Consider the following 14140-nt stretch of genomic DNA (forward strand, 5'->3'; position numbering starts at 1 on the left):
AAACAGAGATGAATACAATGTTCATGTGAAGTATCCATGTTGCAGGAAGCACCATACATATGAAAAGTTGTATTACTACCACAGTGTCCTCAACTTTGGCAAGCATCTGATGTCGAACCTGAATTCTCCAGATAATAAGTACGAAGTCCCACCTGTCATTGGATATGCAGATGTTTAAAATATAGTTAACGATTCATAAGATGGGGTGCTGATTAAACCTCTAATTAGGTGTTTCTAATTTTAGGCTAATGATGTCTTTTCTAGCCCTAGGCCTTTTCTCTTTCAGTTTTACCAATTTCAGGACTGACTTAAAATTAACCACATGAAAATCAGTAAAATCTTTCCACTTTATTTATATATATAGAGAGATATCTATCTATCTATCTATCTATCTATCTATCTATCTATCTATCTATATATATATCTTAACAGCGTTTTGCATGTTAGATATCTGCTTCACCGTTAACAGTTATAGTCAATAAGTACATTTTTTTTTCTCTTAGAAATAAAGACACTCACATACAAAGGTTTTTATACTTTAAATCTAGAAATTACCATCTAGTTTAACATGATATTTTTGAAACAAAGCTAGTAAAATTGCTAGACTTTTCACACAGGATTTTATCGTGTCCACAAGAAGGGAAAGTGTCCCGATTAATTTTGGTAGACATTTGTAAGTAATAAAGAAGTACAATTTGAGTTTGCCTGGCTCTATTTTCAGAATGACACTGACCATCACAGAGAAAAAAAGATGCTCTCTAGCTTAAGATACATCTAAAAACTGTGATTTAAAGTATAAGATTTTAAAAGAGTAAAAAGAAAAGCTTATTTAGAGCCCACAATCCTGTTCCTCGGGAGCCTGGAGATGACATCCCTAAAGTCTACACGATCCTTCATCTAAAGGATAAGTGAGATGAGTACTACAATCCGTTTACATTGAATAGGTATATAGTTGCCATGTACTGGGCTTTTAAGTAAGTCTCGATTTTGCATGTTGACTCTAGAGTTACAAGTGACAGGTAGTTCTTAATCATTATATGTAATTCATCTCATTTCAGCTCATATATCTTCCACCTCGTTTCTACATCAGAAGAGTTACTTTTAAAAATTATTATTGTTGTGATCAGCAGATGGTGTAATGGTTACATTGCTGGACTCCCATGTAGTCAACCATGATATGAGTCCTGGACCCAGCAACTTAAAACTCATACCAGGTGCATGTGCGTGTGTGCCCAAAATCCTGAGAGGAGAAGGGATTGTGGAGTGGCCAGTCACCCTGGAAGAGGGGTGATTTCTCTCTTTCTGTCTCTCTGTCTCTTTCTGCCTCTCTGGCAAGCACACGTTCCCCATAGCAAAAATCTCTCAAGAAAAAAAAATATATATTATGGCAATGCTATTAGAGAGTAAAATATTCCACAGCTTTTTCATCGCATGTATTCTATTCTCACATTTACACCTATCATGTGTAAGGATATAAACAATGAAGGGCCAGCATGTGGCATGGCATTTAAGGCACTGGACTTCCACATGATCAACTGAGGTTCGATCCCAGACCCGGTGGCTTGAAAACCACACCAATCATGTGTGCTTGCCTGTCCAAAATGGAGATGATCATCCCCCTCTGGGGGCATATTTTCTCATTTCCCCGTCTCTGTTTCTAGTGAGAGAGCAAACATTGCATTATGGAAAACTTAGATACTTAATATTGCAAGAATATCATAGATATGTTACCAAAATGACTACTTTTTAAAGATTGAGTTTGCAAGAAAGTTGAAAAAGGGTCCAAAAGCCAAAACTAAATAACTAATACTTAATTGGCACCAGGAAACGGATGCTTCTTTAGAGCTAATGAACAATATCTGTACTGAGATACGGTAATAACAACCCATTAGGTTGTTAATATAACTGATCAGAGTTGTCAAAAAATACATAATTATCAAAATGGAAAAACCCAATGCCAGAATGGAATATAAGATTAAACACATTTTTTCTACTACTAGAAAGTTACATGTAGAGGTTGAAAAAAAAAAAGATGCAAAATGCAGCACAAAGAAATAAGAATATTGAAAAGAAAAGTATGTGTGTGAGCAGGTATGCACATGTGTGATAGAATGAGAAAAGATGTAATATATATTTAATAAGATGAGTATATAAAGATAATAAGGAAACCATTATAAGGATAATAAAGAAACATGTCATGACTCTCCCAACAACCTAATAGAAAAGAAGTGAACATCATGTAGGTTAAGACTATGTCAAAGTTGTTAAAAAAAAAAAAAAATGGCTCCACAGGTACGGAAACAGGTCAATACCCAAAGTAACAATCATTAGAAAATATACTTTTGGGGCCAGCAGGTGGCATTATTGTTAATGTGTTAATGTGCTGACTGACTGCAATTCATGTCCTAGAACTGCTCGCTTGCTTTCTCATTTTCCCTCTCTCTCTTTCTCTTTCTCTGTCTCTCTCTGGTGAGCACATGTGCCCTACAGCAAATAGAGGAATAATGATAATTATAAATAAACTTTAATAAATAATTATTAAAAGTCTATTATACTTTAAAAAAAAACACTAAAACATGTATTGACTAAGTATCTAAGTAACATATGGCATGAGAAAAGCTAGAAAAAATACTTTCAAAATGGTAGCAGGAAGGAAAAGAAGAAGCAAGAAGACAGGCTCTACCACGATTATGAAGTTTTGGAACTATCTTGACAACAAATATAAATATGAATTATTTGTCTAAGTTTATTATGGAATTTTTCAATCAATGCATAAAATGAATTTCACAACACAGCACACACACAAAAAAAACATTTCACAGAGAAGAAATGTGAAAGTCCTTTTAGCATAGAAAACGCTGTTTGATTTCATCAGTATTCAGAGAAATGTAAATTAAAACACAACGAGAAATGATTTTATACCCATCAGATTGGCAAAAATTAAGAAGTCAGCAAATACTAAGTGTTGGTATGGATGTGGAGAAGGAGGAAGCTTTAGTCACAGCTGGTGAGAATTTAATTGGTATAATCACTTTGGAAAACAATTTGACATTATCTTGTAAAGTTGAATATGCTCATGTTGTACAAATCAGCAATTCTTCACCTAAATATAATGTTTAGAGAGAATTTCACACATGTGCATCTGGAGACATACAAATGAAATGTAGGGAAGCAATGTTTGTAATAAAAATAAAAAGGGGAAAATGAAAGTTTCACCAACAAGGTGATTTGTGTTATATTTACCTGTAGAATATTATGGATCAATGACTATTTATTAATTAGAGGTATAGGCCGCAAGATTGACAGACCTTAGAAAATAAAGCAAGTTACAGGAGATACTTGTATATAATAACATTTATAATCCTAAGCATAAGCAAAACTAAACCACACATTGTTTAAGGACTTCTAAGCATTTTCTTTAAATAGTAAAAAACTGATAAACATGAAATTCTTCATTCTCTAATGAGGGGTAACCTTGTCAATATATTAGTAATATTTTTGTTTATATATTGGATAATAGGGCAGACATTCATTGTATTATTATATTTATTTTAATTTTTATCATATCTTATTTTTCCTTACACATTTTCTTTTTCTGGATCAATTATTGCATTATAAAAAAGAATGCTTGATTTGGGGGACCAGCAGTTGGCATAATGGCTGTGTTACTGGACTCCCATGTTGTTGACCATGATTCAAGTCCTGGAGCTGGTGACTTAAACTCACGTCTGGCATGTGTGTGTGTGTGCCCAAGATCCTGAGAGGAGAATGGAAGAGAAGGGATTGTGGCGTGGCCATCCCCGCAGGGGTGATTTCTTGCTTTCTGTTTCTCTGTCTCTCTCTCTCTGTCTTTCTGATGAGCACACATGCCCTATAGCAAAAACCTCTCAAAACAAACAAACAAACAAAAAGAGATTTGGAATCGAGCACTTGAAGAGAGAAAGAAAATACATAGTAAGCCCAAAGAGCATTGAAAAAACTCAAAAGCTACACATGCACAGCCAAAATAAGAAAAACACCGGTGGTGCCAATGATGTTGTTGCTCCTATAGGGTCTTCCACTTTCTGAATTCTGTACAAAGCTTTCTGAAGCCAAGGGGAAATACGTCTGATTTAAAGGCCTTGAACTCTCTCACTGCCACTGCAAATATTGATGTCACACCTAGGGAGTTGTCAAGTAAAATGTAAAATGTTCACTTAAATTTCAATGAAAGATGAACCATTCTTTTAAAAATGTAAGTATGACTCAAATATTACATGGGACTTTAAAATATATATATATACACACACACACACATTTTTGTATAGTATATATTTAAATTCAGGTAAGCAACAAATATATTTACATATACAAATATATGATATCATATACATTATCATATTATTATTGATATGTTAGTCATATATTATTAATACATGATATAACTGTGATCATTTAGCTCTGTTGATAAGTATTAGTTGCTTATCTGTGATTCTAATTTAACTGGGTGTTCTGTACCATTATTTGCTAATTTGGTAACATTAGTCATGCCCCTTACTTTCAAAGTTGAAGTTACTATCTCACATTGCTAAAGAACCAGTCTTCACTCTATTTTGTCATTGCCTTTTTAAACACACCTTAGGAAGGATGACAGAAAACAATGAGAATGACTGAGAACATAGCCTTATTTCCTATTCTTTGTAAACCAAAATTATGTGCAAGCTCTGAATTCATTCCTAGGAATCTCCCAAAGCTCTCATGCAAATAGAGCCATTGAAGGACTTGCCATCACATTGCTCCAGACATGCTCACACGTGTCCAGTCCCTTGAATAAATGAACCCTAAGTTCAATGTGGGCCCCAAGTGAAATCTGGTATTCGGTTAAGGAGAAACTACAATTATTAATGATAAGAGTTTCACAGAGTAGCCTCAACTCTATCAATGATAAGACTTTTAAGAAGTTGTTCCCTGCCAAGGTTTTAATGTCATTCTGAGTTTCTAGACTTTTTTTTTTCCTAGTAATTTTAAAAATATATCCTTTCACACATTGTGAATTATATAAACATAACATTAACTATTTTATAATTTAAAGTATACATTCTTATTCTAGTTTTGTTTTCACTGATATAGTAAGATTTGCTTTCCTAAAATGTAGACCATTTTCAGTGTTCTGAAATTAAGATTTAGAAACAGTATCTATGGGGCCAGCAGATGGAATGGGGGTTAAAGAGGCTGGACTCCCTCATGGCTGACCGTAATTCGGGTCTTGGACCTGGCAGCTTGATTTCTCACTTTCTTTCTCTCTCTTACTCTGTCCCTCTCTGGTCAAATTTAAATAAAAAAATATATAAATAAATAAAAATAATTCTTAAAAACATCTTTGTAAGTATGCTAAATAACAAAAATTAATAATCTACCAAATATTGATTTAAAAATATCTTGCTTTTCTGTGGAATTCTTTTTGTTTTATTTTGTTAATTTTGGGATAACTTAGTGATTTGAATAAGTATATTGATTTAGCAAGTCCTTTACCTATTTATATTTATGTCCTCCTGATCATTCCTTTCTCTTTTCCTTCTCTGTGTAGTCTTGCCTATCTGTGGACACATTCGTATGAAGAACTTGATCAGGCAAAATAGAATAATCCACATGCATAGACAATGAAGGAAGCACTTTGATAAATCTCACTGAAATTGGACAATGTAATTAAAATTTTACATAGTTAAAATATACTAGTATATGTACCCATGTTCTTAAGATTTTATCCTTCAGAATTTGAATATTGAGTAATCTCATAAGGTACCATGATGGCTATGTCATTACAGGAATCTGTTACAACGATTTCAGAAATACACAAAAAGGGAGACCAGCAATTAGCGTAATGGCTATGTCGTTGAACTCCCATGTAGCTGATGGCGGTTCAAGTCCCAGACCCGGTGGATTAAACTCACACTGAGCGCATGTACATGCATGCCAAGATCCTAAGAGGAGAATAGGATTGCGGCATGGCCATCCCCCCTTGGGGGAGAGGGAGGATTTCTCACTTTCTATCTCTCTGTCTCTCTCTGTCTTTCTGGCAAGCACAGACTCCCTATAGGAAAAACCTCTCAAAGAAAAAAAAATACACAAAAGGGAACTGGCAGTGGTGTGGTGGTTGGGGTGCTGGAATCCTACGTAGCCAACCATGGTTCAAATACTGGATCCAGAGATTTGAAAATCATGCCAGATTCCACATGCATACATGTCTGAAATCCCAGGAGGAGAATGGAGGAGAAGGGATTGAGAGATAGCCATCCTCCCTGGACATGTAACTTCTAATTTTCTCTCTTTCTTTCTCTGATAAGTGAAAGTGCCCTATGGAAAAAAAAAAATCCATGAAAGGACTTTAAAAATTTAATGGAAAATTGAGCTAAAGCTTGATTATATTTATTTTTAAAAAGTTGAAATTCATGCATAGTTTTTTTTCATAATATAACTTTTCCATGATCTTTTTGTATACTCCCACATATTTGATACAAGATGCTAAATAATGTTTTACTTTGCTTGTAAATTTTAGCTCAGGAAATCAAATTTAAATAAAAAAATATATAAATAAATAAAAATAATTCTTAAAAACATCTTTGTAAGTATGCTAAATAACAAAAATTAATAATCTACCAAATATTGATTTAAAAATATCTTGCTTTTCTGTGGAATTCTTTTTGTTTTATTTTGTTAATTTTGGGATAACTTAGTGATTTGAATAAGTATATTGATTTAGCAAGTCCTTTACCTATTTATATTTATGTCCTCCTGATCATTCCTTTCTCTTTTCCTTCTCTGTGTAGTCTTGCCTATCTGTGGACACATTCGTATGAAGAACTTGATCAGGCAAAATAGAATAATCCACATGCATAGACAATGAAGGAAGCACTTTGATAAATCTCACTGAAATTGGACAATGTAATTAAAATTTTACATAGTTAAAATATACTAGTATATGTACCCATGTTCTTAAGATTTTATCCTTCAGAATTTGAATATTGAGTAATCTCATAAGGTACCATGATGGCTATGTCATTACAGGAATCTGTTACAACGATTTCAGAAATACACAAAAAGGGAGACCAGCAATTAGCGTAATGGCTATGTCGTTGAACTCCCATGTAGCTGATGGCGGTTCAAGTCCCAGACCCGGTGGATTAAACTCACACTGAGCGCATGTACATGCATGCCAAGATCCTAAGAGGAGAATAGGATTGCGGCATGGCCATCCCCCCTTGGGGGAGAGGGAGGATTTCTCACTTTCTATCTCTCTGTCTCTCTCTGTCTTTCTGGCAAGCACAGACTCCCTATAGGAAAAACCTCTCAAAGAAAAAAAAATACACAAAAGGGAACTGGCAGTGGTGTGGTGGTTGGGGTGCTGGAATCCTACGTAGCCAACCATGGTTCAAATACTGGATCCAGAGATTTGAAAATCATGCCAGATTCCACATGCATACATGTCTGAAATCCCAGGAGGAGAATGGAGGAGAAGGGATTGAGAGATAGCCATCCTCCCTGGACATGTAACTTCTAATTTTCTCTCTTTCTTTCTCTGATAAGTGAAAGTGCCCTATGGAAAAAAAAAAATCCATGAAAGGACTTTAAAAATTTAATGGAAAATTGAGCTAAAGCTTGATTATATTTATTTTTAAAAAGTTGAAATTCATGCATAGTTTTTTTTCATAATATAACTTTTCCATGACCTTTTTGTATACTCCCACATATTTGATACAAGATGCTAAATAATGTTTTACTTTGCTTGTAAATTTAAAGAAAAAATTCTTTTAAATGTGAACACTACATTTGTTATAGAACTTGAGCAGCAACTAATCATGGGAACTGATTATCTTTTTGTTTTTATAAACTATAAAATAGTCTGATTATGTAAAACAGTCAAAGATACAAAATTTGCTTAAATTAGATTTTGAATGTTAGATCTGCTCTACGTTAGTAAGAACAATTATAAAATACACTTTGAAAGAATTGCTAACCTGCTCAATGAGAGAAATACACTGGGTCCATTGACATTTGACAACATGTTTTTATGAGACTGAAACTCAGGGTTAAAAATATTTCTTTTATTATTATTTTATTTATTTTTTTTATTCTTTTATTTTCCGATGAGAAGTGTTGCCCTCACCCCTCATTACAGGCAGGGTGTGGGTGGAGGGTGTGTGTGTGGTAAACTCTCTGCATGGGAGACAGCCACACCATAATCCCTTCTTCTGCATTCTTCTCTGGGGATTTTGGGCACTGATGCACACATGCCCACATGTTTTTCAAGTCACCTGGTTCAGGACTATAACCACCCCGTTTAAAATGTGAGATCCAGCTGCCTTTACCATCATGCCACCAGCTAACTGTGGATATTTCAGTTAGAGGAATTATAAACTGATTGAATGGTAGTGTTCAAATAATTCTGGCTAGTGAATTAACATTAATATCAGTCTGCAATAGTGATTCAAAAAGTTCTGCCCTCAATTATTTGTGTTTACTATCCATAACATGGGTGAAGAATGACATCAACCAGGCAGAGAACAAATACATAGTAAGATAAAAATAAACTTATAAAATCATCTTACATAGGATGATGGGCCAGGTTCTACAAGATGACTTGCAATAGATACTCACATCTAAAAACCCAAATGTAGTAAAATAGTGCCCTATAGATGAAAAATAAGAAAAAGAAAGAAGACAAAAAGAAAAAATTCAATGTGAGTTTCAATTCCAAAAAAATGTTAGTCATGTATTATGTGGCATTACTGAGATCTTTTGACTAAAGGATATGAACCATTTCCAGTATGTTGCTCCAACCTTCCCAGAATGATGTGCCCAATATTGAAAAGAATACACACATGCACACACACAGACTGAAAACTAGAAATATAAAGGATAGAACTATAAAGGATAGAACAGGAATGGTAAAGTTATTTTTAAAACTTCAACCTCAGAAAGAGTTAATTACAGGGAACCAGCAGTTAGCGTAATGGCTATGTCGCTGGACTCCCACGTAGTCGACCGTGGTTCACGTCCCCGACCCAGTGGCTTAAACTCATGCTGGGCACGTGTGCATGCGTGCCCAAGATCCCGAGAGGAGAATGGAGAAGGGATTGTGGTGTGGCCATCCCCCCGAGGGGGTGATTTCTCGCTTTCTGTCTCTCTGTCTCTCTCTGTCTGTCTGGCGAGCGCACACACCCTATAGTGAAAACTTCTCCAAAATAAAAGAAAAAAGAAAGAAAGAGTTAATTACAGAAATTAGAAATATCCAGTCAGTGTCAAAGTTCATAGTTTTTCAAATTTAAAAACAGGAGATAAAAATATCTATTTTTGAATGTTTTAATCATTGTGGGGAAAAAATAAGTGTTAAAGAAAATATCTGAGGCATTCTTGGTTTCATATCCTGTATGTAAGATACTCAGAAGTCACCACTTCATTCTAACAAGTTCCAAACAAATTAAAAAATCAATGATTCTTCTGTCTTAGGCTGTTTTTATACTGCTTTTTAAAAAAATCCTAAGCCTTTGTGTTTAATTTTATTTATTTATCTTTAAAATTTTTGCCAGAAGATGTGTACACTTGACAGAGAAAGAGAAACAGAGAGAGACAGAGAGACAGAGAAAGCAACGTTCATGGGAGATGGTCACAACACAATCCATTTCCTTCTCCTCCATTTCTTCCTCCTTCTGGAATCTTTGTACACATATACACAGCCTCAAGCCACTGAGTCTGAGACTCAAACTGTGTAGTCAACCATGTGGGATCCAGCCGAACTAACCACCATGCCACGAGCTGGCCTGACTGCTCTAAAAATTATATAGAGCCAATATTTACAAACTCATGATTCTGGTAGTTTGAAAGCCCAAATGCCAAAGCCTACAGCATAGCTGATGGAAGGACAGAAAATGACAGGCACTACAGAGGTTGTGAGCAGCTTGTTCTCTCTCTCTCTTAATAACAACTACTCTCACAAGAACTAACTTCTTTCCTTTTCATATGAGCTCCAAAACTCTCCGGGACTGAGAGTTATCATTAATCTATTCATGAGACTGTTGTTTCCATGAGACAATCACCACAAACCTACTAGATCTCACCACCTTTCAATATCAAACAGAAAACTTAGGAGAACAAATTGTGGTCCAAACTATAACATCTTAGGTCTGGAAAAGTCTGAGATCATAGGACCAGCCAGTGCCATGAAAAATTGAAGAAAATTGTAAGAGAATTCAGAGAATTACAACTTACCAAGGCAGAAACCAATGGGCAAATATCCCATAGGAATTTTTGTGGTGGGAATGGAAACCTGAACTGTACTTGGGAAGTTGCTTGAGGCTCACTGTGGACCACTAAAAACCCTATGGCAGGGATCAGCAGATGGCATAATGGTTATATCACTGGACTCCAACATGACCAACTGTGGTTTGAGTCCCAGATCTGGTAGCTTGAAACTCAAACCAGGTGTGTGTTTATGTGTGTCAAAAATCCTAAGAGGAGAATGGAGAAGAAAGGATTGAGGCATGGCCATACCCTCTGGATCGTTTCTTTCTGTCTCTCTGATGAGCTTACATGCTCTATAGCAGAAATCTCTCAAACAAACCAAAAACCTCTAGGTTTTAAGCCCTGTGCATGGGGAGTCAGACCCACATGGCCAATTTTCTTTCGAATCCCAGCACTGTTTATCAAAAAAAGAAAAAAAAAAAATCTCGACGTGTGTGTTTCTATGCCCCAAAATGTAATGGTATGGATAAATGGAGAAAAAAAAATTGCAATGTGACCATACCTAACTGAGTGTGTGGGAGGTTACTTTCTCTCTCCCTTTCTCTTTCTCTTGCTTTGCTGCGCTTTCTCCCTTGTAAGTTCACACACATTTCTAATATCCTGAAAGAATGAAGAAATGGAGAGGAAGAGGTTGTAACATGACCATGCCCCATTGTGGGAATGCTAATTCCTTCTCTCTGTCTTTATCTCTATCTCTCCCTGGTGAGTGGACATTGCTATCTGGCAATAAAAAACAAGACAGTAAACTCTGACATAAATTCTGGATTCTTGGTTATAATGATATCTGAATATACCTCATTGATTATAATAGATGCACCTTTATGAAGGGAGTGTTTATAATGCAGGGAGGGTATGTAAGTGCAAGAGCTGGGGGAATGGGGGAAATCTCTGAACCTTCTGCTCCATTTTGCTACAAACTTAAAAACTGCTTTTAAAATAAAGTCTACTTAAAGAAAAATAAGATATATGTGATGTCATTAGATAGCACTTGGACCAAAATCTATAGTAAGAGAAATTTTTACTCTATGTTTACAAAAGATGCAAATCTAATTGGCTAATTTGGTTTTGGTTATTGTTGTCCCTTAACCATATTCTGTATGATTGTTTGTTTGGATGTTGTAGAGATTTCTTACACTAGATGATAAAAATGGGCTGAAAGACATTTAAAGTCCCTCAAAGCTCTAGACTTAATAATGCTAGCATCTTATTTAAATGAGTTTCGAATTATCTTTGCCTTGTCTCCTCTCCGCACTATATTTAGAGTATTTTATATTTTTCAACATACACTCTGGCATAATAGATATTAAAAGAAATGTCCTGTACCAGCAGTTGGCGTAATGGCTATGTCACTGGGCTCCATGTAGTTGACCTGGACCCGGTGACTTAAACTCATGCTGGGCACATGTGCGTGCATGCCAAGATCCCGAGAGGAGAATGGACGAGAACGGATTGTGGTATGGCCATACACCCTGGGGGGTGATTTCTGGCTTTTTGTCGCTCTGTCTCTCTCTGTCTTTCTGACAAGCGCACACGCCCTATAGCAAAACCTTTCAAAAAAAAAAAAATTCCAAACCTTCAAATGGACATTAGGTCCTTAACTGCACATGAATCTGCTTTAATAACTATGTCGATAAAGAGAACTGTAATTTTTTTCTCACTTAAATGGTAATTTTCTTGAGGGCCATGTCATATGTATGCTATCATAGGAAATGACAGAATATATCAGGAAACAGTTAGATCAAGACAGAACAGAAGACCGTCAATGGAAATGACTGTGAAAGAAAACTAAAAACGTTAGGATTTAACATGAAAACATGATAATAGGGAAAACAAACAGACAAACAAATACACAAAAATTTCAGCAGAAACAAGAGTGCCATAAAAGAAAATGCTGTCAAAAGTAAGAAAAGACTGACATTTAAAAAGCTAGAAACCATGAAAAGGGGAGAATATGGCACAAAAGGTAAACACAGTTCACAAATAGTGTTTGGAACATGTCTAAAAACAACTAGCAATATAAGAGTGTTGAGAGGTACTAGGGTACATTGAAATTAAGTAATTTTTTTAAAGGTTTTTGCCAGCGATAAGACAGAGACAGAAAGAGGGATTGTGAGAAATCACCCCTCAGGAGGGATGGCAATGCTGCAATCTCTTCTCCACCTGGGATTTTGGGCATGTACACCCGCGTACTTGGAGTGATGTTTTTAGTCAGTGAGTTCAGGACTCAAACTGCAGTCAGCCATGTGGGAATCCAATGCCTTAACCACTATACCACCTCCTGGCCCCAGAAATTAAGTCAATTCATTGTTGTTTTTTTTAATTTTATTTTTTTTATTATTATCACAATCTTGTTTATATTACATTGATTAAAGAATTTTAGCAAGGAAAGTATCCTGACAAAGGAAAATATCAAAAATTTGCACCAAGCTCTCCTGCGTGGCTGCAGCTCTGGCAGTGGGTGCTCAGCGAGACAATAGCATCGAGTCTGGAAGAGCTACAGAAATATCTAGAAGTAAAGGTGTTATTGGAAAAGGCCAGTAGGAAACAAGTACATTATGCCCTTACAGCTGAAAAATCCAAAACTGAGACAGAAATCAAGAACAAGATGCAGCAGAAATCACAGGGAAAAAAACAAAACAAAACAAAACAAAACAAAAGCAAAACAGAACTTCTTGACAATGAAAAGCCAGCTAGTTGCTTTGGTTGCTCTCATTACAACAGGATATACAGTGAAAATCAGCAATTATGGATGGGATCAGTGAGATAAGTTTGTGAAAATCTACATTACCTTAACTGGAGTTCATCAAGTTCCTATTGAGAACATGCAGGTGCATTTCACAGAAAGGTCATTTAATCTTTTGGTTACTAAGAGTTACTCCATGATGGTGAACAATCTTTTGAAACTCATCTCTGTTGAAAGCAGTTCAAAAACATTTAAGACCAATACAGTGCTCATATTATGTAGAAAGAAAGCAGAAAACACACGATGGGACTACCAGATCCAGGTTGAAAAAGAGTGCAAAGAGAAAGAAAAGCCTTCCTACGACACTGACACAGATCCTAGTGAGGGACTGATGAATGTTCTAAAGAAAATTTATGAAGATGGAGATGATGATATGAAGCAAACCATTAATAAAGCCTAAATGGAATCAAGAGAGAAGCAAGCCAAAGGAGAACCAGAATTTTAAGACTTAAAGACCTCTCAAGAACTGTGATGTGGAAATTCTGATGTTTTCAATAAGAGAATGTTGGCGAGCAGCACATATAAATTGACAGATAACTATTTACATAGCCTTGTAAGTAAAGACAGTGAATTCTCCATGTCCTCCTGGAGAATTTATTTAAATAAAGTATGCTTATTAAACACTTCCTCCAAAGATGATTTCATTAGCACCCTTGACCATTTTGTTCAAAAAAAGGATTATATTGCATTATTTGAAATAATGAAAATGCTATGTATTTTTTGTTCAGTTAAGAGATAGAAAACAAAAGTATTTGTTTGCCTAAGTTAGTGACATCAATTCTAGTGTAAGAACAAGAAAGTGTAAAACTTGAATTTTTACATAAAATACAAATTTGTACTTGTTCTTGGAAGTTGATGTCTTACTACCAGCTGCAATGCATTACCGTGTACCAGTAATTCAGTTACAGATGATCCTCTGTATTTAAATATATGTGTTTATGCACCTATAGAACTGAAACTAAATAGAAACTTGACAAGAATAGATAAGCATTTTTGTATATACCAGTTAGAAAGTTTTACCATGAGTCAGAGGGCTTATAAAAGTAATAACCATAAAGCTAAAATAATTAACTTGAAAATCCATCCATTCCTATATTCAATAAATTTAGATTTTTTAAT

General features: G+C 35.3%; 1 pseudogene; it reads left to right on the forward strand.

Annotated features, from left to right (window-relative positions):
* The window catches only part of LOC102489039 (calcyclin-binding protein pseudogene), a 17023-nt pseudogene extending 3481 nt beyond the window's left edge, over positions 1-13542 (forward strand).
* Positions 13543-14140: the final 598 nt, after the last annotated feature.

The sequence above is a fragment of the Tupaia chinensis genome, unplaced genomic scaffold, assembly GCF_000334495.1.
Source record: "Tupaia chinensis unplaced genomic scaffold, TupChi_1.0 Scaffold000174_1, whole genome shotgun sequence".
Taxonomy (NCBI): domain Eukaryota; kingdom Metazoa; phylum Chordata; class Mammalia; order Scandentia; family Tupaiidae; genus Tupaia; species Tupaia belangeri.